Genomic DNA, 27,724 nt, shown 5'->3' on the forward strand with positions numbered 1-27,724 from the left:
AAAGGACACATTCTCTGTGACCTACTCAGTACCAGTGACATCCATCCTCTGAAGAAACCAGCATCTTTTTTTCATTTTCTTTCTTTTTCTCTTTTGTTTTCTTTTCTTTCTTTTTTTCTTTTTCTTTTTTCTTTTTTTTTTTTTCTTTTTCTTTTTTTGATGTTTGCTGCTTTGGTTACTAGGAAAAACTGACATCTATTTTTCAAGTTCTGACTTAGAGAAGTTATTATACTAAGTAAAATCTGAGTATTTCCTACCACTACACAGACAATCTTAGTGGACAGCACACTTGCAAAAAGGGAGTGAAGGCTAAGCCATGCGCTTGGAGTCACATGAATGAGACCCATCCCTGGCTTGTTTTTTGCCAAAGTGTACGTGGCTTAATCATGTAACTTTTACACAAAACCCATGATTCTTGCTTTCTTCTGAGCTTTCCACAACTCTCCAGAGGTACAATATACTTGAATCCATCAAGCAATGACAAGCTCTGCTGAAATCATAAATATCATCCCACAGAATATCTTCAACCTACCAGATGCTAACTATTAGGAGTGATATTCATTCATAAGTGGTAGGTGAGACTTTGTGTAATCCAAATTAATGCCATCTCTTTTTTGTTACATCACCCATTATAGCCCCTTCATGGCACTCTGCAGCAGCTGTCAAAATGGCAGAGGCTGTCTCATGATGCCCTTCCATTGGGCTACTGTCCCACCTCAGAGCTGTGTGGTCCCTGAGCTCCTGTGTCTCAGGATGTCCTTCCATTGGGACACTGTTCCATCTCAAAGCTGTGTGGGTCCTGGGCCCCTGTGTCTCAGGATGCCGTTCCTTTGGGATACCTTCTCCTCTCAGAGCTCTTTGGTTCCTGGGTCTCTGGGTTCCTGGATTCCATCTGACCAGGAACACTTACACTTGGTACTTAATGCAGTGTAGTCTACGCAGTATAGACACAATATAAATTTTATATCAAATGGAGATTTTTAAATAAAATGCACATCTTCCATAGAGAATCTGCTCAGGTGTCAGTTGACGTCTAAGAAGTATCCCGTGCTGAGCACACCTATAGTACATGCATCAAATCACTGTAAACTCTTTTATCTATGTGGTACCTTCAGTCTCTTAATGTATGCAGTTTAGCTATCTGTGCATTGCCTTTTCATAGACATATCATGCATATGAGTCTATGTTCTAATATAATAAGCACTGAGGCCATACTGTGAGTCAGACGATTCAAATATGAAAAATTTTATAACTGCTTTACAGGTCTTCTACCTTGGCTCTGCTTTTTATCTGTGAGGAATATGAGGGACAGTGAGAAAGTGGACCAACCAGGATTCAAGTCCACCCTGAGCAAGCCACTCAACAAAGGAAGCCCTCATTTAGTAGTTTCAGATTTCTGCCACAAAAAAATATCCTGCCTTATAATAACACAATTATAGCTTAGAGTTCTAGAAGCCCAAAGTCTAGGATGAGTTTTAGGGATTAAAATCAAGGCCTCAGTAGGATGTGCCCTCTGTGGAGGCTCCAGGAGGGTTTATCCTCTGCCTTTCAAATTGTCTAGGAGTCACTTAGTTCTGCTTGTAACTACTTAACTCAGCCTGAGGTTCAGTTGTCCCATCCGTCTTTGACAGCCCTGATTCCCTCATACAAACACACTTGTGATTTGTTGGGTAATCTAACTACCTCACGATCCTCATTTCCCACATCTGTCTGTACCACAGTCCCTTATGCCACTGCTGATAGACTTACAGCCACTGGGTTCTAGTTTGTGGATCTGGTCAGAGGTTATTATTCCCTGTTCAAGTTTTATTTTTGTTGTTGTGATAAAATCCTGTTGGAATGATGTTTTTGTGCAGTGTGTAAAGATTTTCTTTGTGTTATTCAAATGCTGGTTTATGTGTCTGCAGAGATCTGATTACAGGCAGGACTTTGGTATTGTCATTATTATGAAATGCATACTGCTTTAGTATTTTGTAAACATTGTTCTCCATCATCTTCTGATTGGTCAAATAAAGAAGTGAGTGGCCAATAGCTGGGCTGGAAAGTTAAGACTGGACTTCTGGGCTGAGAGAGGGGGCCTCAGGGGAGAACCAGAGGCCAGAGTTGGCAGCCAGAAGCAGATGAAGAAGCAGGGGCCAGGAAGAGACTAAGATGGACACAGGGTGGGACATAGGCCAGGCCAGCATTGCCAGGTTAGAAGAGCTGAGAATCTGTTGTAGTGACCAGAGCTTATAATGAATATAACAGGTCTTCATGTCATCATTCAGAGCTGGGGCAGGGACAGAAAACATGAATGGCTACACAATCCCGTGACCAAAAGCAAGTTAGGGGAAGAAAGAGATTTTATGGTTTGATTTCTGATAACGAGTCAGTGAGAGAAATCAAACCAGGAACTCAGCAGGAACACGAAGGTCAATCTGCTTGCTATTCCCACAGGCCAATCAGATATAGGCAATTTCTCCATTGAGACCATAGTTGATCCTGATGGTCCTAAGGTATACTAATAAACTAAGACTTTGCTGTCCATAGCCACCGGGATTGGGGGTTTTGCTGCTTTATAGTGACTATGGACTCTTTCAGACAATTAATGACATTTTTAGGGTTTCTTTATTTTTTCTTTTTCTTTTTTCTTTTTTCTTTTTTCTTTTTTTTCTGAAATGGCTACAGACAGGGGGAAACAATTTAAAGTGGAAGGTTTGAATCTCATCAGTAACTAAAGATGTTCTTCTCAAGCTTTCTTTAGAAACATTGCCTTAAATAAAAATGAATGCCATTTATAATGCTAACATTATAATGTACACAAAGACACAAAAGTGCTTTTAAAACTGTAAGTCACTTTGCAAATGTTAGCTAAAATAATATTTATTTGCTCTCTACAGTTGTACCCAGAATGACATCTTTTCTTATTTTTTTTTAACTATAATATTTACTTGACTCCCATAAAAGAAAAATGTTTCACCACATATGGATGGCTTAAAATATCAGAGACAGCTTCCCTAAGTTATGCATTAAGATACACAAAGAGGGTCGGACAACTATGAAGAGTGCATTGGAAGTGCACATGTTTAACAGCTCACTCTCTCCATGGAATGTGATGTTGTTAAAGTTTTCTAGTGTCTGTGCCTACACAACTGAGACATACAATGTAAATGTGTCCCAATTGTTTTTCTTGTTATTTATAATCCCTAGATACTACAGGAGGGATAACATGGCTACCACATCATTAATATAAAATGTGGAAAGGAATAGGATCAATGCTCCATTTGGAGCAAGATAGAGACACCATGAGCAGGGCTCACAGCCTCACCCCTCTACTCCTTTAAGCAGGAGCATAGACAAAAGCACACAGATACTCTAATTGCAGTATTCCTGCCCAAACCTGTTACAGTGGACTTTACATGTGAATAAGCTCAATATCTCTTTTAACATGGAATACGCTGTTATTAAAGCTTCCCAGTCTGCATGCTTGCAAAACTGAGAAGTCAAGAGCCTATATTTCAAGTGGAAAGAACTTAGTCATAAAGATACCGTTTCTATGTCCTTAAGAGAAATAGCCTGACAATATAAAGCTCTCTGTTAACCACTCAGGTGAGGTAAAGCTTATACACAGCACCATCTCTGTTAGGGAGAACATCTGTGTCACATAGAATTAAGAGCTGTCGTCTACACTTCTATCAGAAAAACAAAAACCCAAACCAAACAAGCAAACCAATAATCAATCAAACATACAAAAATAAAAGCTAAAATAAAATGAAACAAAAAACCCAAGCCTGTTGGGATCAATGCGAAGGCTCATCCTCTGTGTTCCTCACTTTATCCTAGTTATTGTTTCCTTTCCTTCTCTATGGTCCTTTCTGAGAATATTTATTTTCCATTGCTCTATGGGGTCATGGGCAGTGAAGTTCACATACCAGGTAATAATCCACACTGACACAGTAAATGAATTTCTACAAATAGCCTCAGCTCAGGAGTTCTGTCTACAATGAAGATACAGAAGAAGGAAGTTTGCACATATGGTCTATCCTTTACTAGAGTTGGGATCATAATTTCTTGGTAATATTCGTTTACCTATACTGTCCTTCAGTTCTTGGAGAATTTGAAATACTATCTTTCTAAACATCCTTGGCGTTTAAGGAAACATTTCTCATTATTTATGAAAAAGAAGCAATTATTGTTTCAATAAATTACCCATATGTTCTTAGAGCGAAATAAAGCAAATGGTCTAGTATTTAAACTCATAACCCTTTAAGGCATTATCACAGTAATATTCTAGGAAAATGATATATATCTTAGCATTCATTTCATGAGGTATTTTCACAATAAAAATCTCAGAGATAAGACAAGTAAGGCTCCAGAGAGAACTGGGGATAGACAACTGCAGCAGAAGTGCATCTCGGCCAAGTTTGTCAGGGCTTCTGGATCACCCAAGCTGTGCATATTCATTTTTTTCCCTGTCCATATAATTGTGAATGGCTTGTGGAGATGTTCCTGCCCACACAGTAAAACAATGTCCCAGGTTATAAAATCAACTCAAGCAAATCAGTAGCCTTCCTATACTCAAAGAATAAGCAAGCTGAGAAAGAAATTAGGGAAATGACACCCTTCCCAATAGCCACAAACAATATAAAGTACCTTGGTGTGATTCTGACCAAACAAGTGAAAGATCTGTATGACAAGAACTTCAAGTCTCTGAAGAAGGAAATGGAAGAAAACCTCAAAAAATAGAAAAATATGCCATGCTCATGGATTGGCAGGATTAATATAGTTAAAATGGCCATTTTGCCAAAAGCAATATACAGATTCAACCCCATACCCATCAAAATCCCAACTCATTTCTTCATAGAGTTAGAAAGAGCAATTCTCAAATTCATCTGGAATAACAAAAAACCCAGGATAGCTAAAACTATTCTCAACAGGAAAGGAACTTCTGGGTGAATCAGTATTCCAGACCTCAAGCAATACTACAGAGCAATAGTGTTAAAAAACTGCATGGTATTGGTACTGTGACAGGCAGGTGGATCAACGGAATAGGATTGAAGATCCAGAAATGAACCCACACACCTATGGCCACTTGATCTTCTACAAAGGAGCTGAAAACATACAGTGGGAAAAAGATAGCCTTTTCAACAAATGGGGCTGGTTCAATTGGAGGTCAGCAGGCAGAAGAATGCGAATTGATCCATCCTTATCTCCTTGTACTAAGATCAACTCCAAGTGGACCAAGGACCTCCACATAAAACCAGACATACCGAAACTAATAGAAAAGAAACTGGAGAAGACCCTTGAGGACATCAGTAGGGGGAAAGTTCCTAAACAGAACACCAATAGCTTATGCTCTAAGATCAAGAATTGGCACATGGGACCTCATAAAATTACAAAGTTTCTATAAGGCAAAGGACACCATCAAAAGGACAAATCAGCAACCAACAAATTGGGAAAAGATCTTCTGACAGAGGGCTAATATCCAATATACACAAAAAACTCAAGACATTAGACCCCAGAAAACCAATAACCCTACTAAAATGGGGTACAGAGCTAAACAAAGAATTTTCACCTGAAGAACTTTGGATGGCTGAGCAGCATCTTAAAAAATGTTCAATATCATTAGTCATTAGGGAAATGCAAATCAAAACAACCCTTTGATTTCACCTCACACCAGTCAGAATGGCTAAGATTAAAATCTCAGGAGACAGCAGGTGTTGGCAAGGATGTGGAGAAAGAGCAACACTCCTCCACTGCTGGTGGGGTTGCAAATTGGTACAACCACTCTGGAAATCAGTCTGGCGGTTCCTCAGAAAACTGGGCACATCACTCCAGAGGACCCTGCTATACCATTCCTGGGCATATACCTAGAGGATTCCCCAGCATGTAATAAGGATACATGTTCCACTATGTTCATAGCATCCCTGTTTATAATAGCCAGAAGCTGGAAAGAACCCAGATATCCCTCAATGGACTAATGGATACAAAAAAAATGTGGTATATATATACAATGGAGTACTATTCGGGCATTAGAAACAATGAATTCATGAAATTCTTAGACAAATGGATGGAGCTGGAGAACATCATACTAAGTGAGGTAACCCAGTCTCAAATGATCAATCATGGTATGCACTCACTGATAAGCGGATATTAGCCTAGAAACTTGGAATACCCAAGATATAATCCACATATCAAATGATGTACAAGAAGAATGGAGGCCCCTGGTTCTGGAAAGGCTCAGTGCAGCAGTGTAGGGCAATACCAGAACAGGGAAGTGAGAAGGGGTGAATGGGGGAACAGTGGGAGGGAAAAGGGCTTATGGGACTTTCAGGGAGTGGGAAGCCAGGAAAGGGGACATCATTTGAAATGTAAATAAAAAATATATCGAATAAAAAAAATAAGATGGACACGAATCCCTCATTTTGATAGTGTACTCTGTTATCCTATCAGGCTGAGCTTTCCAACGTCATTTTACAATGAATTCCCCCTAAACTCTTACAGGGAGACAGTATCTGCAGGGAGAAGACCCAGCTCATTCTTTCAAGGAATCAGTAATCAGTTTTTTCAGGGCTGAACTTTGGACTCTTGTCAGCACTAGGGAGGATTTACGACTTGTTGTTATTGCCTCTGCGCTCTCTCTCACATGTGAGCACATGAGAAGTGAAGAAAGTTCTTCTTGGGGTGGGACAAGAGGCTCTTAAGGACTTGCTTCCTTATGATTCTGTCTTCTGTTTACTTTCTGCAGCTCAGAGGACTCTGGGGACCTTGATATTGAAGCATAAGATTTTGATGTCCTCAGAATGAAGTCAAATGCGGATAGTCTTGGCTCTGGAAAGCTCTGAGGGCACAGGTCGGGGCTGGAAGCTATTACAAGAAAAAATCAGACCCAAAAATTAAGAAGAAAATATTGGAAACGTGCTTTAATAACCCACACCAATTCATTCCTCTCATCACATTGCCTTTGCACTATACTCTGTGTTCTACATTCTAATTCCAAAGGTCTTTCTCTACGAAGGAATTGCATGTGACCTAATTTGCTTCTCACAACAACCAGAATAACATTTGAGTCATCATCTGATGGCTTACAAAACCCTTCTGATGCTTCAGTCTGCTCTTTGGATTCTGATTCAATGAACTAGACCCACTGATTCTCCTTATCCAATAAAGTGATAGGCACTTATAACTGACACAGATCATCTGAACCATCCATCTATCAGCTCTCTGGATAGCAGTGGTTCTCAACCTGTCTAACGTTGTGACCCTTTATATAGTTCCTCTTGTGGTGACCCCCAACCTTATAATTCATTTGTTGCTACTTCATAATGAATTTTGCAGGATATCTGATATGTGATCCCTAAAAGGGTCCGTGGCTGGAGATTGAGAATTGCTGTTTTGTATACAAATAACCACCCAGAGAGAGGTTATTTCAGTGGGAAAAGATAAGAGGCATTGGTTAAGTTGTATGAAGAAAGTCAGAGAAAGTTGAGTAAGAATAAAGATGTATTTCCTTATTAGGACATGCAGAGGAAAAGCGAAATTCCCCAAATAAGAAAAAAAAATTGGGACAAAGCCAATCAAATTCAGAGACAACTCAGGAAATACTGGGTGAACAGAGCTGAGACTAAACAAGAATGCCAAACCCTCCTCCTCAAAGGTCAGCCGGTGACTGAGACCAGCCCTGGGGTTATTAGGCTATAGCTGTGGTCTTCCTAAGTGAACATTATTCCCCAAGGATCACTGACATCCAATGGAGCAATAACAGCTGAATCGAACTAGCCAAAGTAAGTCATGCAGTCAGAATTCTGGGTGCTTTATGATTAGGGAAGATTAGGTGTTCGATTAATAGTCATTCTCTCATAATTTTATACTAATCCCCATGTGGAATTTACATGATTCTAAGCTCATTTGTAGGCATTTATGGAGCACAGAACAATCTATATGATGTGCAGTTTTCAAATAGGGTTAGTTTCCATTTCTGTCTCCTCAAACAAGAATAGTTTCATATACGCTGGGCACTTGTAGACTTTTCTTTATCCATAAATCAGAATATAATATGTTGTGGACCACAGTTACTCTGCTGAGCTATAATATAAAACATCACAGCTAATTCCTCTGATCTGTTTGATTCCCTTATCTAACTTCCTTCCCTTACTCTTCCTAGTCTTTAGTGACACTATTTCTTGATCTTCTTCTGGAAGACTTTTTTTTTTTCTTGCATGTGTCTTGCTGTGATGAAACACCATATCAAAAGCTAGCTGGAAAGGGAGGAGTTTATTTGGATTATATTTCCATATCACTGTTCATCATTGAAAAAAGTCAAGACAGGAACTTGAACAGGGAAGGAACAGAATCAGAGGTTGTTGACAAGTGTTGCTTTTAGGCTTGCTGCCCATGGCTTGTCCAGCCTTCTTTCTTATAGAACCTAGAACCACCAGCCCAGAGATGGCACAACTCAACATGGACCAGTTGTTCCGATATAAATCACTGATTAATAAAATTACCTGCATGTTTACCTATATCACAGTCTTATGGAGATATTTTCTTAATTGAAGTTCCTTTTTCTCTGATGACTTTAGCTTGTGTCAAGTTGACATAGCTGAGCATAGTATGGTATTTCTATGCCTGACTTATTTCACCCAACAAAATCTTCTCCAATGCTGTCCATTTAGCAGACAGGATCAGGCTGTATTGTTTAAATGACCACACTAGATAAGATACTCTGCAGAATTTATGAGTGAAATTATCATGTTGTTTTCTCAATGTTTATAAAAGTAATGTTTAAAAAGCACCAAATAGAATTATAGCTAAATGTCAAATGTAAGTAACCAAAATTCAAATTGAAGTAAATTTCCCTGAATCACACTATTGTAATAACTGTGTAATTTATTAGTTAGATTTTTATTGCTGTGATAAACATCATGACCAAACGCAACTAAGGGAAGAAAGGGTTTACTTTATCCTGCAGCTTGTAGTCCATCATCCAGTAGGAATCTGGAGACAGAAGCTGATGCCAAAGCCATCAAGGACTGCTTCTTACTGACTTGTTCCTCATGGCTTACTCAGCATGCTTTCTTATAGAAGCCAAAGCTATCAACTCAGTGATGATATTTCCTAGAGTGAGTTTAGCCCTCCCACATCAATCATCAACCAAGAAACTGTACCCATATCATGGGGGCATAGTCTCAACTGAGGATCCCTCTTCCCACATAAATATACCAGATGTCAAGTTGACATAAAATTTACCAGCACAACCCAATTGCTGATAATTCATCATACTGACAAAAAACCTCATCCATACACAGATACTGAGAAAAGGCCCAGTGTATGCACAGAATCAGCAAAATACTGACTACTACCAGCTGACAGGAACTGAAGTCAGTGTGTGTTTGTGTGTGTATGTGTGTGTGTGTGTGTTGTGTATTTTTGTATACTGATCTTTTTTTGTTTGTTTTTGTTTTTTTTATTTTTGGATTTCCGTTTTTCCAGACAGGGTTTCTCTGTATAGCCCTGGCTGTCCTGAAACTAACTTTGTAGACCAGGCTGGCCTCGAACTCAGAAATCTGCCTGCCTCTGCCTCCCAGAGTGCTGGGATTACAGGCATGTGCCACTACAGCCCAGGTAAAGATTTATTTATTTATTATATGTAAGTACACTGTAGCTGTCTTCAGACACTCCAGAAGAGGGCATCAGATCTTGTTACAGATGGTTGTGAGCCACCATGTGGTTGCTGGGATTTAAACTCAGGACCTTCAGAAAAGCAGTCAGTGCTCTTAACCGCTGAGCCATCTCTCCAGCCCCTATACTGGTCTTTAATATACACAACCCAATAACTATTGTAGGTTAACCTAGCCTACCTCAAAGGAGTTTGGACACTTACCTACATTTATATACAATCATCACACACAAAGCTTATTTCACAATAAACTATTGTCTACATAATATATTTTATTGAATGCTATACTGAAAATGAAAGCCAGAGTGGTTATATGGGCACAGTTTCATACCATTATACTTCAGGATGTTGTATATTTATACTAAAAAATAAATTGAAGTACTTCACAAATCTCCCTCTGCCTCCAACCAGTTGTTAAACAGTATCATGTCTTGCATCATGGAATTCTTCTTTTAGGAATATTGAATAGAAATCATCACATTTATCCATCATGAACCATTTTATCCATGCATATGTTCACCAAGAAACTGAATGCTAGCAGCCATATTCCAGTTCAGAGGGGAGAATGGAGCTAGTCTACATTCTCTGATGTGTGGCCTCAAGGTGTATTCATTGACTGACAACAAATGGCTGCCCCTTTAGATTCCTCAGCCAGGAGGAAGAGACTGTTCTTAAACTCGGCTTCATATGAATCTGAGAACCCTAATGTCTCTCAGGCTGGCACAAATATAGCATTTATCAGAACCACCTTTTAGATATCTGGGACCTCAGGCAGGCTTCCACAGGTTAAATATTTATTCCAACAACAGAAAGATACCTCCAGGGTGGTTAGAGCAACAGAGAGCTATAGAACAATGTCTCCTTTCTGCAACCCATTTCCTCAGTGCTTCCAAAACAGTGGAAATTTTTCTCTAGTGAGAGGGTAAGTGGACATCAGTATATGATAACGCCCAATAAGCAAACGGAAATAATGTAGAGACTTTTGGCAAAATGTCAGAAGAAATGCACTCTGGTATTTGTCTGTCTTGTATTATAAGTTGGCAGGAGAGAGACAATATGTTTCTGTTTTCCCAAAATAATGGTAACAAAGAGTCTTCTTTTACATAAAGACAAGGGTAATCTAGGCATTTGATGTCATTAAGATAGCCTTCGTTTTCCACAAACATTAAACCCTCTCCATCAACATACATACCGCAAATACACATGCAAACTTAAAGCATAAAAATTATCTGAATGTGAATGGTAACATCTGCTCTTATGTATGTGAAAATCCAATTTCCAAAGGAGAAATAAAAACAAAAGCATGCAAACAAAATGTCTAAGTTTCTGGAATACATCCATGAAATATTACTGAGATTAGAAGACGGGTGAAGCCGTGGTCATGCTGCTGCTGAGAAACTCTGCCTGTCTTACCAGATGTGAGTCATAATATCTCTATAGCAACAATTAGGTGGATGTCCGGCACTATTCTCCTATCCACAGTTACAGAATGAGAATCTCAATGCTGTACTGATTTTACCTTTGTGTGTATATGTGCTTATATGTGTACACATGTATATGTCCATGCGCTTGTAGAGACAAGAACTCAACATTGATGTCTTCCTCTGCCACTCCCCAGCTTATATATATTTTGAAACTGATTTTCTCATTGTATGGGGAGGGCACTGACTGGCTGGAATGCCTGAGCAGTGAGCGCAGGCATCTTGCCCTCTCATCCTCCCAGGTACTGCGGTCTCAGTGAGTTTGGGTATCTACTGTCTCAAGTGTCTAGAGACAGGTCAGCTGTTTGTGTGGGGGATGGAGGTCTGAATTCAGATCCTAGTGTTTGTGTAGACATTTTACCAAGTGAGTTATCTCCCTACACCCTGATTTCAACTTTTAAAATTTTAGTTTTGAGAATATAATATAATAACACTTCTCCCTTAACTTTCTCTATCCAAGCCCTCCCAAATAACCCTCCCTGCTCCCTTCACACACATGGTCTCCTTTATCTTAAGCATATATATGCTTAAGATACACACACACACACACACACACACACACACACAAATATATATATATATATATATATATATATATATATATATATATACATGTGTAAGTTTTAATGCATATATATTGCTAAATTTAGCATGCTCAGTCTGTATAATCTACTTGTATGTTTCCAGGACTGAGCTTTGGCACAGAACAGCCATTTGCTGAGCTCCTCCCTGAGCTGACTATGATCAAAAACATGTATGAAACTGTTTAATAGCTTATTTTAAAAGTATTAGAAGTGTGAAGTGTTGTATTAAGGAGTATGGCGAAGTAGGGAGTCTCATGTCATCATCATGAACACATAAATTAGCATAGCTTTTCTCTGAAGTGGTTTGGTCATAGCAAAAAAAGAGCCGTGAACAGTTCTACCAGTGAACAGTTCTTCTTTCCCATGGTTTTTCTATTAGAAATTATTCCTAGAGAAATCATTCTCATGACAAACAACATTTTTTTTTTTGAGGTAAAGGGCAAAATTGAGTAAATAAAGATTCATTGATAAAATTGACTAGAATTTTCCCCCTGAAATATTGACTTTTAGTAAAGTTCTTAAAGTCTTGCAGATATAACTAGAATATTATTTAAGGTAATAAAAATCACGAGTCTGAAGTTACATATCAGCATATTTATGATAGATACACACAGACAGAACATCCTCAGGAAACACGCTGGAGTACTCACACAGTTCTTTGAGGATAGTAGAGAGGAAGTGGATGAAATCATTCAAGAATGAAAGATCTCCACTCTCCTCAAGGCTCTCAGTGCTTATAAAATCTTGTAAGAATTTGGCCTTTCTCAGTTAATAGTGTGTGAATCTCTAAAGTCCACAGCATGCCTTTTCATGATATAACGAACACAGATTTCAGTGTTAATAGTGTGAAGACTCTCCAAAGCTCACAGTATGTCTTTTCATTATATGGAGAATGCAGATTTCATTGGTTTTGGTTTGTTGTTTGTTTTGATTTTGAGACCAAGTCTTTCTATGTAACCGAGGCTGGCCTCAACTTTCTACATAGTCTGGGCTAGTCTTTCTCATGCAATTCTCCTCAGTCTCAGAGTGCTGAGATCATGGGCATGTGCCAACAGACCCACTCAAATTTCTTCCTTCTCCTCCTCCCCTCCTCCTCCTCCTCCTCCTCCTCCTTCTCCTTCTCCTTCTCTTCCTCCTCCTCCCTTTTCTTCTTTTTCTCCTTCTCCTCCTTCTTTTTGGTAATATATTTTAAAACTTTTTATTTTTGTGCTTCTCTTTCTCCCCTAAGAATTGTTTACTTCAAGTTCAGAGTCACTGAATTTTTTCCTTTCATCTAGTGGTCTTTGATTTTCTTGGAATGTGTTTATTAGAAAGATTAAAAATTTCTATGTGCATAACCAGTTGGCACAGCTATCTGCCTTCGAAAGTCTCCACTGCTCTGCAGGATGAGCTGAGGTGTCTTCTTGTGTAGTCTCACCACTCCATCATACTGGTTAAATTATCTTCCCCCAGGCCAGTGCTGAGTCCCACTGCCTCTTGTAGTGTTTTGGTGGCTTCACTGCTAAGGACACCTCTGTCATGCTCTTCTTCAATGGTAATTTGCTTATTTGCTGACCTCTGAATATCATGTACTTTCAGATTAATTCATTAAAGAAACTGTTGGAATTTTTTCTTTTACTTTTTTCTTTTATCTTAGGTTGCATATGTATATGTGGTGTATGTGTATGCATGTGGGGGTTTCCATGTATATGTATGCAGGTATGTGCAAGTACATGTTTGAATGTGAAAGCCAGAGGTTAGTGTCAGGAATCATCCTTTATATATCTCCCATATTATTTGTTGAGGCAGGGTTTCTCATCAAACACAGAACTCATCTAAACTGGGATTGCTGGACTCTGGCAGTTTGCTCTGGGGATCCCTTATCTCCTCCTTGCAAGGATTGGATTACAGGCAGGCCATCACTATGGCCTGGTACTTGAATGGATTCTGAGGGTTTAAGTTCCAGGCTTCATGCTTGTATAGCAAGCGCTTAATGAGATGATCAATCTAGATCCTGCTGAGAGCTGTGTGCTGGAGCTGGGGACCAAATCCAGGAAATCACTGTCCAGACTAGAAGCAGATTTACAATTTTAGATCTTATGTTTACGTTTTTAATCCATTTTAAGTTGATTCTCATTTAATGAAAAGGCTGCAGTTTTATTCTTTTTTATATGACTAGGCACTTTAATGGAAACTATCTCTCCCCATTAGGTGTATTTGGCATCTTTGAAAAATAAATTGACTGTAGACACACACATTCATTTCTGTGCTATCTTATTTCTTTGGCTAGTATCTACTTAGTACCATTATCAAATTATCCTTTTTACTGTTCTTTTGTTGAAATTAACTGACTGGGTTCCTCCAGCATTGAAACCTTGGTTCAAGTTGCTTTGCCCATATAGTCTCTTTTGTGGTTCCAGATAAAATTTAAGATTTTTTTCTGATTTCCATGAATATGATATTAGAATTTTGATAAGGATAAATGTTTTTAACCAGGCAGCAATGGTGCCTGCCTTTAATCCTAGCACTCTGGAGGCAAAAGCAGTTGAATCTCTGTGAGTTCAAGGCCAGCCTGATCTATAAAGTGAGTTACAGGACAGCCAGAGCTACACAGAAGAACCCTGTCTCAAAAAAACCAAAACCAAAACCAAAACAAAACAAATTTAAAAAAAAAAACCTTTTTTTTTTTAAATAAGGGAATGAGAGATGGCTCAGTGGGCACAAACATGAGGACATGAGTTTGAATCTCCAGCATCCACTTAAAACCAAGCATGACAGCACAAGTCTGTCCAAGCAAGATGAAATGGATGATTCCTAGAAATTTTCTGACCATCCAGTTTAGTCAAATCAGGAGCTTAGGGCGCTCGCGCACGCGCGCGCATGCACACACACACACACACACACAAACACACACACACACACACACATGCACACACACAAGGAAAATGAACTCATTGGTCAAATTTGAGGCTTAAAATTGATAGCATAGAAATGTAAATTATTGTACGAGACTAGTCTCTATAAACAGCTTTATAGGCTCAAAGTTGAATAACACAGAAGAAATGCACTAACTCATGAAAACACTTAACCTACCAAGAATGAGTTATAAAGAAACTGAAAGCATAAGAAATATAACAAGCAAGGATACTAAAATAGTGATAAAATATTTGTCATCAAATATGAGCCTAGGAACAGTTGGCTTAATGGCTGAGTCCTACTAGACACTTAAAGAATGAATCTTCTCAAACTCTGACAAAAAGAAACTTTACTTTCTACCTATGAGCTCATCTCATAGGACAGAACTACTCTGCTATCAAATATAATATAAGGAAAGACAATATCAGACCTTGATGAATACAGTGTGGTGGTTCTCAACAAAATACTAACATACTCAATTTAATACTACACGAAAAAGATCAGCCACAAGATAATGTATTGTTTATCCCTGGTGTGCACGGTTTATTCATCAAAGGTCAAGTAAGTAAAAAATATGCAAATTAACTGAATGAAGATGAAAACCCATAGGAACAACCTAATAAATACAAAAAACAGTATTGAATAATGTTTGACATCGTTTCATGATAAAATCTCTCCCTATGAATTATGGGGAAGAGCAGTTGACTTGATGACAACAAGGAATCAAAGAGAGGGAGGGAGGAGCCAGGGACATGTGTACCCTCCTTAGCACTTAACCTCTCCAACTAGGCCTGTGTCTTCCATCATCTCCCAACAATACGCCTGTAATATGAATCCATTGTGTGCTGATCTATTTACTGATTTAGAGCTCCCAAATGCCAGTTCATTTATTGGATTAGAGCTCTCAAGAGCCAATTATCTATCAATGAGTTAATCCCCTGTTGGGTTTACCAACTAGAGATCAAAAGTTCAACATATGAGCCTGGGGTGGGGAGTAGTTCATATCCAAACCATGACAAATGGCTGTTCTTAACATTTCTATTCAGAAAGTTCTAAGCTGAGCGATTAAGCAAGAAAAAGAAAGGAAACTACCCAAATATTCCAGAGAGTTACCAGCATATTTTTCAGTAGCTCTCCTTTATATTAATATCATCTGAGGTACTGTGGTATGTGTGTTGGGGTTCAGCTGTGATTCTACCTTCTCTGAGGATCTTAGTAAAACAGTTCTTGGAGACAACCCTAGCTTGTACATATACCTTTATTTGTGGTGGTCTGGTATGTATTTACTTTATTCGGGTGAATCAAGAGCTATATATATGAACACTGGAGGATGGGAAGGGGTTCTTCTTAGGGTGAATTTTCATTGGCTCAGATTTAAGATTCTGGAGATATGTCATTTGCATGAATAGGCATTCAAGGAAGTTGCACCTGTAATTTTGCCCAAGAATTATGTGACATTCCTCAGTTAGAAGATTGGAGTTAGATTCCCCAGGTCAGGCGGAGAAGAGGAAGCCCCACTATAAAAAGAGAGTCCTCCATTTTGCTCCAAACTCAGGAAAACTATAGAGATATGTTAGACTACCTTAGCAGTGAAGTGCAGCAAAGCACCATGTCTATGGAAGGAAGTCTTCAATGATGTCTGCTAAGCAGGTCAATGCCAAAATTTTTCTTTCTCATGCAAGTTGACAGACTGTAAAAAATGAGGCTGTTCTACAAATATATTCATGATATTCAATGACCTACTTACTTCTCTATATTTCCATTCATTGAGTTTTTACTGTCTTAGAATTTCATTACAGTTACCACTCCATTAACTAATTTAAATACATAAATAAGTATATGTATGTGTGTAATATATTGTGTGTATTATTTATGTTAATATATTCAGCATACTTATTTCCTAAGACAAGACCAAGGAAAGTATTTTTTCAGCTTCCTATAAATACACATCATTAATTAAGTTCTTAAATTTTATGGTAATACTTTTCATCTATTTAACATAAATTTGTTTTCAATGAGTTCTACTTCACTAAAAATTGTCTTTTCTTATTCATTTTCAGCCAATCTCACACATTTTCAAATATTTATGGATTCTATGTTGATTTCCCCTTGGCCTTTACATATGAATTCAGTTAATTCTTGGTGGAGCATTTGTTCCAGGTTTCTGTGTAAACATGTGACAATGGTTCTATTCCATACACAAATAACTTCTCTTAAAAATCATGATATGTGCTAAATAAATATTTTTAGCCTCTAGAGTGCATAGGGAACTAAGATCCACCCCACAGAATTATTCATAGTTCCACAAGACTTTTCTTCTCTCGCTGTTATACTGACAAACTGATTTCTGTAAGCATGCCTTGTGTAAATATTTTTAGTCACAACATTATACATGTCTATAATTCCTAGCATATAAAAATCCAGGAGGGCCCCTGCTTCAGCCTTTTGTACCCTATTCACACTCTTGGGGCTGAGGGGGGCTGAGTATGGCACTGGTGTACAATTATCCTTTGCCATTTTTTTAACATTTATAACTAGATGTCTTCTCCACATTCCCCCATCTCTCTGCCTCTTGTTACAATTTTAGGCCCTTTCCTTCTTGCTTTGTGGTTCTGAGACTTGTTCTCCTGAATGCTAGAGAAATCGCACCTGGGTTTTGTTTTCTTATTACATTTGTGTGATTTGTAGGAGCAGAAGGTACCGCCCATTACTATCCTCATATTTTAAGGCCACCACAGTTAACCTACTGTGCTATGGAAAGGCAGAAGTAGTTCCTCCTATCCAATTTCCCTTCTGGTCAGTTTAAGTTAAAGAGAATGCATCACTTAAAAACTGTAAATTATTCAAAACTCTTGGACTGTATTACTTCAGATATAACACATCAGAATGGACATACTTATAGAGTCAATTTTGTTTTCACTACTATCATGACATCAATAATGGAAGTATATAGACCCAAATAGAAAAGAACAATATTGTAATATTGATCTTGAAAGCAGGTGGTAAACAATGTTAGCAATCGTCTTCAGACAGTAAGAGGATAACAGAGAAAGGCCTGTAATTTGATGAGAATCCTGGGAAGACTACAGCAAGCCAACATGTAGATTAATAACATTAATTTACTCCATGGACCTTATTTACATGTGACTGACACATTATACATTCTGCCATCTAAGCTGCTGCAGATACTGCCTGCTTAATTATTTGCAGTAGCTTGATTTTCCTCTAATAATTGCACAATCTCTTTGGCAAAACTTGAATACAAGTAATGAAAAACAGAGACAGACATTCCCCAAACTGCATAACAATGTATTTAAAAGTTAGTTTGGGTTATGGAAGATAAAAGCCTGAGGGAAAAAAATAGACTTTCTATTATGGAAAACACTTGGAAAATATCTTTGAAATGTTGGTGACACCTAGTTCTTCATGAAGAAAATCAATCATGGTCCTGATGGAGCAAAAACACAAGGGAATTTTCAATGAAATGTTTTCTTTTTTTCTTCACTGATGCAATATTTGAAATGAGAGCACAGGGCATATTTTTGAGCAAAGTGCTTATCATCGTGAGTGGTTCCCTTCAGTAAATCACCTGGAATCATATAAACAAAAAAAATTGCAGACATAAAATTAAAAGACAGGAGTTTAATGCTTGTTTTCAATTGAACTGTGATTCTTGTGATTGAAGGATTAAATAATGCCTTTGAAATGTTTTTAAGCCTTCATTCAAAGGACTCCACTGAGGATGAAATACTGCTTATGAACCATTAAACCATGATCATACTCTATGATCTAATTACTTCTTCAACAGCCACTTAAAATGCCCAAACTCATTGAGGAATCAAAGCAAGGAATTAGAGTTCTTTTGTTCCACACACAGAGCTCAGTGTGTCCTTTCTACTTTCAAATAACCATTCCTGTTTCCATGAAAAAAACAAGGGAAGAAATTTGGTTGAAGTTTCAGGGACACCAGGTTGGAGCTCAGAGCAAAGCCCATAGTCACCTGTTCCTCTGCATAATGTCTATTTCTTTCTCACGGTGCCTGGTTTATTCTTCAAGAGCTCTCTTCTCTTTAACTTGAAAGCTTGGAGAAATTATTCTGGTTATCACCAATGGAACATGCAACCTCTGGCTATCTGAAAGGAACCAGTCAAGCAGAGGCTAAAGGGTGAACTCAGCAGTGGTTTCTATTCATGGAAAAAAAAGCCTGATGGCTTACCTGATGAATTTTCACTAAATTCAAGGGCATAAACTCCTTACACTCTAGATCCCCCTTGGTTTTGGGGGCTGGCACTTCTGTTAATCGCTAAGGGATTGAGTTCCAGAATTAGATATTCTGGTTCAAGCAATTAGATATTCTGGTTCTAAGGGTAAAAATTATGAAGCAAGATTGAAATCAGCCTTGGATACAGAGGAAACACAACAAAGACAGCTTTGGTACATGTTTTTAAGAAGTTGAGCAAAATTCCTGCTAGTCATTTAACTGATGCCTAATATATCAAAATTTGTGAGAGTGCTTCAGAATGTGACATAAAAATAGCATAAAGAGCGTTCCGATTCCTCCCGGGAACGCTTTTATGACCCTTTCTCTGATGTGCACCAATGCATGGCGGTAAGTTTCATCACAGGAAATGATCATATTCAGATGGCTATTTTGAATATGACCATGTTTAGCAGCCAAGTTGCATAATTCTAAATTAAAAAAAAATGCCCCTTAGTCTTTCAGGTGACTTTTACTTCTATGTAGAGAAGAAAAAAAGCAGGTTCCATGGGTATTCAACATAACTCATGCTATGCCTTTATGCCAGGAATACATCTCTTAGGAAACAGAAGAAAAACAGGAGTTGATCACCCCAAGGCTGACATCCTACTTCTTTCCTATAACTGCTTCTCCCTTATTTTTCACATTCCCATCATTTCCTCTCTGATTCTCTGTCTCATTCACTGAACTAATTCACTCACAGATGTCTATTAGGTTCTAAAGGATATCTAGGTGCTTGACATTCATCAATGGTGAAAACAGACACATTTGGCTCTAAGAGGCTGTGTGCTGTCCTGTGTGATTGCTTGGTAGTACTGATACACTTCAGGGACTCCTACAAACACTGATGCTGTTGACCCGGCCATGAGTTATGTTGAATCTCCATGGAACCTGCTATGTTCTTCTCTTCATAGAGTTGAGTGGAATACATGACAGAAAAGGATCGCTAGTCTGCTCTTCTGAACAAAGGAAACTCAGCCCCAAAGAAAAATAGTATAAAAAAACCCAGTACACCACCCTAGCCCACATGGGCATTCTGTTTCTAGATGCAAGGTGAGATCAAAGGATAATACAATGGCTTTGATTGGCATTAAGACAAAACGGCATGATGTGATGCTATTTAAAACCCCAGGATAAGTTTTGTTCTGTGAACCAGAATCTTCCTAAATCAGCTCACTGGGCCTTACTTGCTTCAATATGTAAGTAGTTGTTTAGTAAATTAGTACTTATCTAGTGGAGTCTATTATTTAATTCATTCCTTTATTGAGCACCTGGTATGTCCTAAATACTCTTACAGAGCTTTCTTGAAAGAAATAGTATATGCTCCTGTTGAGTTCACCCTGAGCTTTTGTAGCAAAAATAGAAACAAACATGACTTGAAGTTCTGTCCGAGTAGCATCAAGTTTAGTTTGTGCCTGCTGTATGCCTTCAGAGTGCTCTATTCTGATTTCTATGTGGGCCAATTTCAATTAGTGGTGCTTTGTATAATCCATGGTGGCAACCTAGTGTTTCTCAAGGAAAATGTCATATGGGTGCTAATAGGGCAGATAAAATACCATTGAGTTCCAGTGGTTTCTGTGACTCAGTGATGTTCAGTGACACAAATAATCTAAGAGAGGAACAAGGTTGTGGGATGTTTTGTTTGGGGGTATCAGGGTGGGATGAAAACTATCCTAGAAGGGTGAGAAGAGGAGATCCTGTGCCTGGACCATCCAATCATCACATCCCTGAGGCCCTTCCTTCCCTTGCTGTCTGACCCCCCAGTGTCTGGAGGTTTCCACTACCTTTCAAGCAGAAACTGGAACGCTGCCTTTAAAAGTACACAATATGTGTCTCTACTAGATCGGCCAAGTCACTGGGAAGCATTTGGCACTTCCTGGGTATGATGTCTAAATGGTGCTTTCTTGACCATGGGGTCTTATAAAAATGAAATGGGTATGAAAATTTCACTGTTCATAGGGTCATTTAATCTGTCACCCAAGTATGTAGACACATTAGTACATATGCCACAGAATGTATATGAAAGTCAAAGAACAAAATTAGATTCTATATTTCACTCTCTACCGGGAATGAGGCAGGATCACTTCGTTCCTTTCTCTTGTGTGTATCAGGTCAGGTGACCCACAAGTTCCAGAGAGTCTCCAGTGTCCACTTCCAGTCTTCCCAGATGAATGCTGCGACCACAGGATCTCGTGCTGAACAGTTGGCTTTTATGTAGGTTCTCAGCATTCAAACCCAGGTCTTCATGCTCACACAGTAAGAACTTGTTATCCTTTGATCCATCAGCCCACTATCAGGATTGTTCTAGAACCTGCTCTAGTTTCAAGAACTGTCTTTTTCTTTTCTACAATCAAAGTTCTTGTGCTTCATGTTAAATGCCCTTTGCATGCAGAGAAAGTTTATAAAAAGCGTGTTGCTACATTTTTGTAAATATAAAGGATTTTTGTGGAGATTTATATAATTACTCCAAATAATCAATAATGTCACTAATTGTGAATGTTCTTTATTGTCCATGATCAAACAGTACCAGAGACTCTGCTGATTTCATTGAAATATTTTATACTTTTCACTCATTCTGTTCTGCCCTCTGTCTCCTTTACCCTTTTACCTCATGTTATGTTATCTATTTGTTTCTGAGCAGTTAATAGCTCCCATGAAGATGTTTATTTCTCTTGTCACGTCCTCAGGATATAGAATAATGTTTAGTATGTAGCAAATATTCCACATTTCATAATAATTGAATTAATTTAGCTGTTACCCCCTCTTTGCAATAGCGATAACAAATGTGCACCTAGTAGATATTAAGAACAAAATGATCTTATAAGAACACATACTAACTTACATCCATTCAAAATAATTTTTAAGAGTCTCTAGAAAAACAAACTTCTCCAAGTTTAATGGCAGAAGCAGGATTTGAATTCAGGCAGCCCATATCTGATTTATAAACACCTTGTTCTTTTAAACTCTCTAGGAGTGAGCAGACAATAGCAAACTATGCTCCCTTTCACTTTTAACTTTAGAATTCTGGGTATTTCGTTATTAGATGAATATTGGCATATTCATGTATGCAATGAATATATGGCTATAAATGTATGGTTAGAAGCCCAAAACATACCCAATTGTTTACAACATGAGTATCGTTTGCTGATTCCTGTGCTCTGACTAGTTCTTCCTAGGACAGCAGATTGACCTAAATTGGTACATGGCTGCAGAACTTTGAATAGAGTGCTTTATCTTTCTGCCCTCAATCCTCTTGCCTGGAGGATGGAGACAATAGAAGTCTCCTTCATTAAGTCCTTAGGAAAACTGGAGTAAATCAAGGTGTACCAAATTCGTAGAAGTGTATCTCTTATAAAACAAATACCAAAAAACAGTTATTATTGTTGGCTTTGTGCACCCTCCAGGTATTCTGTGCATACTCAGAAAACATGCCTACATCCATGCATCCCTTTTTCTTTTCCACATTTTCAATTAAAATAAATCGCCCTCTGCCAGCATGGTGGCCATGGGCACACAGACCCCTGTGCTCCCTGCTGTTTCTTCAGCTTCAGGACAGACTTGTCCCATATCACAATTTTAAAACCTTGATTACAACTAACTCTGAGTATATTTTCATTTGGCCTTTCTAATGAAATCCTTTCTCTTTTTTTTTTTTTTTGAAAGAAAAAATGATGATGATTTTCTGTTACTTTTCTATCACTTCTCATTGTGCAGATAGAGATTTCAGGGCAAAAGCCAGTCTGGAGCCAGCAGGTGCTCAACAGACATCAGTGAGAGCAGTCTGTGAAGTCTGAGGGTGATACAGGCTCTGGTCTTCGGAAACTGGTTTGAATTCTGACCTAGGCTGTGTGGTAGAGATCTGGCTCTAAGGCGGATTTACCACGCCAAGTCTATTGCTTTCACTTACTTTTAATGCATATCGAGAATGGGGTGTTTGCTAATGGGAATTGTGAGGGAGAGGCTCATCAAGTCATTTCCTAGTCTTAACTCTGCCCAGTGACACTGTCACCCTTGGTACCAACCACCACTGAAAAACAAAAAACAAAAACAAAACAAAAAAAACTGAGACATGCAGAAGACGGAGCTGATGCCAAGGCGATGAGGGAAAGGCTGCTCTTCATTATGACGGGGACTTTATAGAGGGGTGATTGATTCTAAAAAGAGCCAAGAAGTTCCGCAGGAGCTGGAAGGTTCTAGATACTGGCTGGGGATCAAATCTCCTCTGAGCTGCTTCCTATGACCCATGACTCAGAGTAAGAGCTCCGATCAGGGTGGCAGAGGGAGCACGGACTGCAGCTGCCAGCAGAGAGCACCACATGCATGAGAATGATAGGACACAGGTCAGGAGCAGGAATGGGTGATGGCCATGGTGCTGGCATATCCCCTGGGACTCTCTCACACCCACCCCCTCCTCTTAGGAAAGATGGTGGAGTGAAAGTTCAAACCTGTTTTTTTTTGTTGTTGTTGTTGTTGTTGCCTTTTTGTTTTGTTTTGTTTTGTTTTGTCTCTGGGCTTAAGTTCAAGGGACTTGTCAGAGTCATCAGCAATGATGAGCAGGGGCAATTTGCCTCTCCAACCTGGATTGTGTGACTTTAGGTCATGTTTCATAGTGACTGTGCTAATCATGTCCTGGTGTGGGTGACCTGGAAGTAATAGATTATCCCCAGACTCTAATGCCCATCTTCTCAATCCTCTGAAGAGCTTCGGTCAACTCCAACCCAGTTTCATTCAACTTCCGCAGCTTGGCACCTCACCATCTGGAAGTCCCCCAGGAAGGACAGCCTCACCTTCAGGAGCTGCTGCTTCGCTGGCTCTGTGCACAGAACTTTCTTTTATGTGGAATGCGGACGCTGCACTGCTCTCCTGGCTGCTGCGGGTTCGCTGAACAAATGTGCTCCCTGGCTCTTAGGGAATCGAAACTACGAAGTTTCACTCTGGCCCGGTTGTGTGTCAGTTGGCTTTCAGCAATTGCTTGTCCCCACAGAAACCTCAACACGAATCCTTTGCACGGATGTTGTACAATGGGAGCTTTCATGCTTGTGTTGGCACCTGCAAGCCTGGGTTTACAGTGTCGCGGAGCAGGACAGTGCTTACTGAGTGGAGCTGAAGCTGAGAACCCCACCCCCCACCCCACCCCCACCCCCACCCCCGGCAGCAGGTGAGCGGACATAGATAGGAGGGGGACCCGTTAACTGTAGGATCCTCTCTGCTGCCTCCCTGGTACTCTGAGTCTCAATTGCAATCTCATTGTTCCTAGCATAGAAAGTGATTTCTATCCCGTCTCTAGCTTTAACATGCTCTCTGACTCAAAGGGAAAATGGATTGCAAAAGCAAATGTATAGACAGATTTTGGTAACTAGGGATGGAATCCATTCTTAATAAAAAGGCTGGCTCTGGAGCCAGACTCTGAAGCCCTCCCTCTGTCTTTTCCATTAACTAAACAAAGAACCAGTGGTACTGATTATATACCACTTTTTTCTCTACGTCTCATTTGGGGAACTAGGGCTAAAAGAGCAGACATCACTTGTAAAGGATAAAGGATCGGCTATCCCTGAACTAACTAGAGCCCTGCCTGGTTCCCATTAGACATTCAGTAGTTGTTAGCTATGGTCATCATCATCATCATCATCATCATCATTATCATCAATATCATTCAGCAGCAGCATGATGGATTTCCCTTTGATCCGAAGGACATGGAATTGGGCTCATAAATTGATAGGTGTCAAGGAGGCTGAGCAGGAAGTGCCTGTCATGTAGAAACAGCGTGACTAGCTCTCTGGCCCTGCCATGGCTACTGGTACTAATGTAGTCAGCATTGGTATCCTTTGTTCCTAATATGGAGTCAAACAATTGCCAAAGCCAGTTTATCGGAGAACTATATATAGGGTGGGGTGTATGTTGAATCTGGTCCCTTCAGTTTGCCACAAGGGAAGCTGTATTTTGTCTCCTGTCAAATTCATACAAGAGTGAATTGATTGCTCCATTCCATGACAATAATAATCCAAAAGCTTGAAACCCAACAGATACCTATATAAAGTGGTAGTACTATAAAAGAGAAATATTAGTTACTTTTCTCCTTGCTGTGATACAATACTTGATATCAAAAATAAAATGAATTAACACTCTTTGGGGCTTATGGTTTACAGTTCATTGTGCTGGGAGAAAGCATGGTGTCAAGAGGGTGGGGCTTCTTGTCCACATCACCATAGACCAGGATGTAGGGGAAAATGATAGGAAGCAGAGGTGGACCATAGGCCTCAGGGCCCACCCACTATGATCCATTTTCTCCAGAAAGACTAGATACCCTAAATTCTCCAAAACTTCACAGAACAGAATCGCCAGCATTCTTGGTACCTATGTCTCCCTATGCCTTCATAGCCAATCTCCCACCCACCAACCTTTCAATTCCACTGCCTGCTCAGTCTTAAATCCACATTTCTGCATCTCCCTAATCCAAGAAACCAACATTATGCTGCTGAAGGACTATTTATTAAACCAACATCATCACCGATCTCCCTGTATTGACTCTGAACTGTCTCTAATCCCTTGACAGGAACCACATGAGTTCTGAGAACCCGTCATCTTTTCAGTTTTAAGAACATGACAGATCTCTGAGGTTGAAGATTACCATGGTCACATGCTTATGTCTGCTTTCTGTTCTGTGCCCTCCCAGTTCAAGGATGCTGCGCTCCCACTGACTCGCTGCACTCCAGCTCCATCCTCCATTTGTTCCTTCCTGCCACTAAGCCTTTACCTCTGTGGTGGTTTGTGTATGCTCAGCCCAGGGAGTGGCACTGTTAGAAGGTGTGGCCCTGTTAGAGTAGGTGTGGCCCTGTTAGAGTAGGTGTGTCACTATGGATGTGGACTTTAAGACCCTCATCCTAGCCAGGCAGTAGTGGTGCATGCCTTTAATCTCAGAACTTGGAAGGCAGAGGCAGGTGGATTTCTGAGTTGGAGGCCAGCCTGGTCTATAGAGTGAGTTCCAGGACAGCCAGGGATACACAGAGAAACCCTGTCTCGGGAGTTGGTATGTCTGTCGGAGGGGGCGGGGGGAACACTCATCCTAGCTCCCTGGAAGCCAGTCTTCCACTAGCAGCCTTCAGATGAAGATGTAGAACTCTCAGCTCCTCCTGTACCATGCACCATGCCTGCCTGGATATTGCTATGCTCCTGCCTTGATGATAATGGACTGAACCTCTGAACTTATAAACCAGCCCCAATTAAATGTCCTTAGAAGAGTTGTCTTGATCATGGTGTCTGTTCACAGCAGTAAAACCTAAACTAAGAGAGAAGTTGATACCAGGGACTTGGGTATTGCTGTGATAGGCCTGATCATGCTTTTGTTTGGAAGAATGTGGATTTAAGGACTTTGGATTTAGAAAGCAGTGGAATGCTTTCAATGGGACTTAATGGGATATCCTAGTAGGAATATGGAAGACTATGGAGAATTTCAAAATGTGGCCTAGAGACTGTTTTCGTGTTGTTTTGGTGAGGAGTGTGACTACTTTTTACCTTTGTCTGAAGAATCTGCCTAAGGCTAAAGTGAAGAGGATCAGATTAATTGTACTGACAAAACGCTCATCATAAAATTTGTTATCTAGTTAAGTCTCATGAAGAACATTTTAAACAAGCATAGCAAACTGAGAAAGGAAAAATATAAAATATACAATTTAAGTATTACAGGGGTACAAGTAGATGGAGTGGAACTGAATCCTATGTTCAAGGAGATAACAAATTAAGGAAGTGGGACTCTGGGGCAAGATCCTACCCAGCTAAGTTTAGGTTCAGGCATGGTGGTATACACCTTTAATCCCAGGAGACAGGCATGCAGATCTCTGAGTTTAAGGTCAATCTACAGAACAAAATCCAGGACAGCCAAATTTAGGCATTTGGAAGGAGTTGGAAAAGAGGAGACTAGTGATAATGCAATAGAACAAGAGAGGCATGTTCCAGCTCCTGCAAGCAGCAGAACTCAGCAGCTTCAGCCATGTGTCTCTGGCTTTATAGTCAAGAGACGAAGTAGTCTACTGGACAATTGATGCTGGTTAGCTGTAGCTAAGATGTTAGTGGTGACTAAGAAGAGATCAGCATCACTGAGGTGAAATCTTCTGGGGAATGTTTTCTGAGAGCACCAAGAAGCTGTGTTCCAGAGATAGCCAAGGTTGTACCTTGTGTTGCAGCTGTACTTGGTAATGTGTAAGAGTCACCCAGGTGGTACTGGTTTTGAAGGCATGAAGGGGTCATGAAGAATAGCTGCGGCTTGGCACTGTGAGAGGCCACGGAAGGCCATTCGTGAAGGTGCAGCCTCAGTTGTAGTTGACTTCCCAGCACTGAAGGGGCCAGACAAGGGAGTTGAGGCTTAACACCATGAAGAGAGCTTATGAGAGGCATTGGTGAAGCCCAGTTGAAAGGGATGACCCCAGCTTATTGAGATGCCAGTACCATGGGATGATCCCCAAGAACAGCAGCAACAATGGAGTGGATCAACCTGAGCTTAGAGTGCCACAGGGCGGCAGAGCTGGAGAAGTGATGCAAGCACTTTGGAGAAGCCCAGAAGATCATGTATGGATCCCAGACATTAAAACAAGAGGCTATAACATTAAACTTGCCTTGGATGTTCAAGATGTTCAAGATGCTAGAGCCATGGTCTATCTGTTGAAAAAAGCAGCTAATAGGGAGTGGAACCAGCCCAGCTGAAAGAAGTTTGTTACAGTCAACAAAGATGAAAAAGGAGTTAGAGATCTGAAGACCTCTTTGATATCAGACACAGAGATACCAAGTTAAGAGTTTCCCCAGTTGGTTTCCTGTCTTAATTTGGGGATTACAGTTAAGTGATTGGATGAATCTCAAA

At 39.7% G+C, this 27,724-nt stretch overlaps 1 long non-coding RNA gene across 1 annotated transcript in view; it reads right to left on the reverse strand.

Moving 5' to 3' along the window:
* Positions 1–6,103: 6,103 nt before the first annotated feature.
* The window catches only part of LOC127684548 (uncharacterized), a 48,579-nt gene continuing 26,958 nt past the window's right edge, over positions 6,104–27,724 (reverse strand). Inside the window, exon 3 of the long non-coding RNA XR_007977747.1 lies at positions 6,104–6,846. This is a non-coding gene — a long non-coding RNA (uncharacterized LOC127684548). The remainder of the gene's footprint in view (positions 6,847–27,724) is intronic.

This window comes from Apodemus sylvaticus, chromosome 5 (genome assembly GCF_947179515.1).
Source record: "Apodemus sylvaticus chromosome 5, mApoSyl1.1, whole genome shotgun sequence".
Lineage (NCBI taxonomy): Eukaryota > Metazoa > Chordata > Mammalia > Rodentia > Muridae > Apodemus > Apodemus sylvaticus.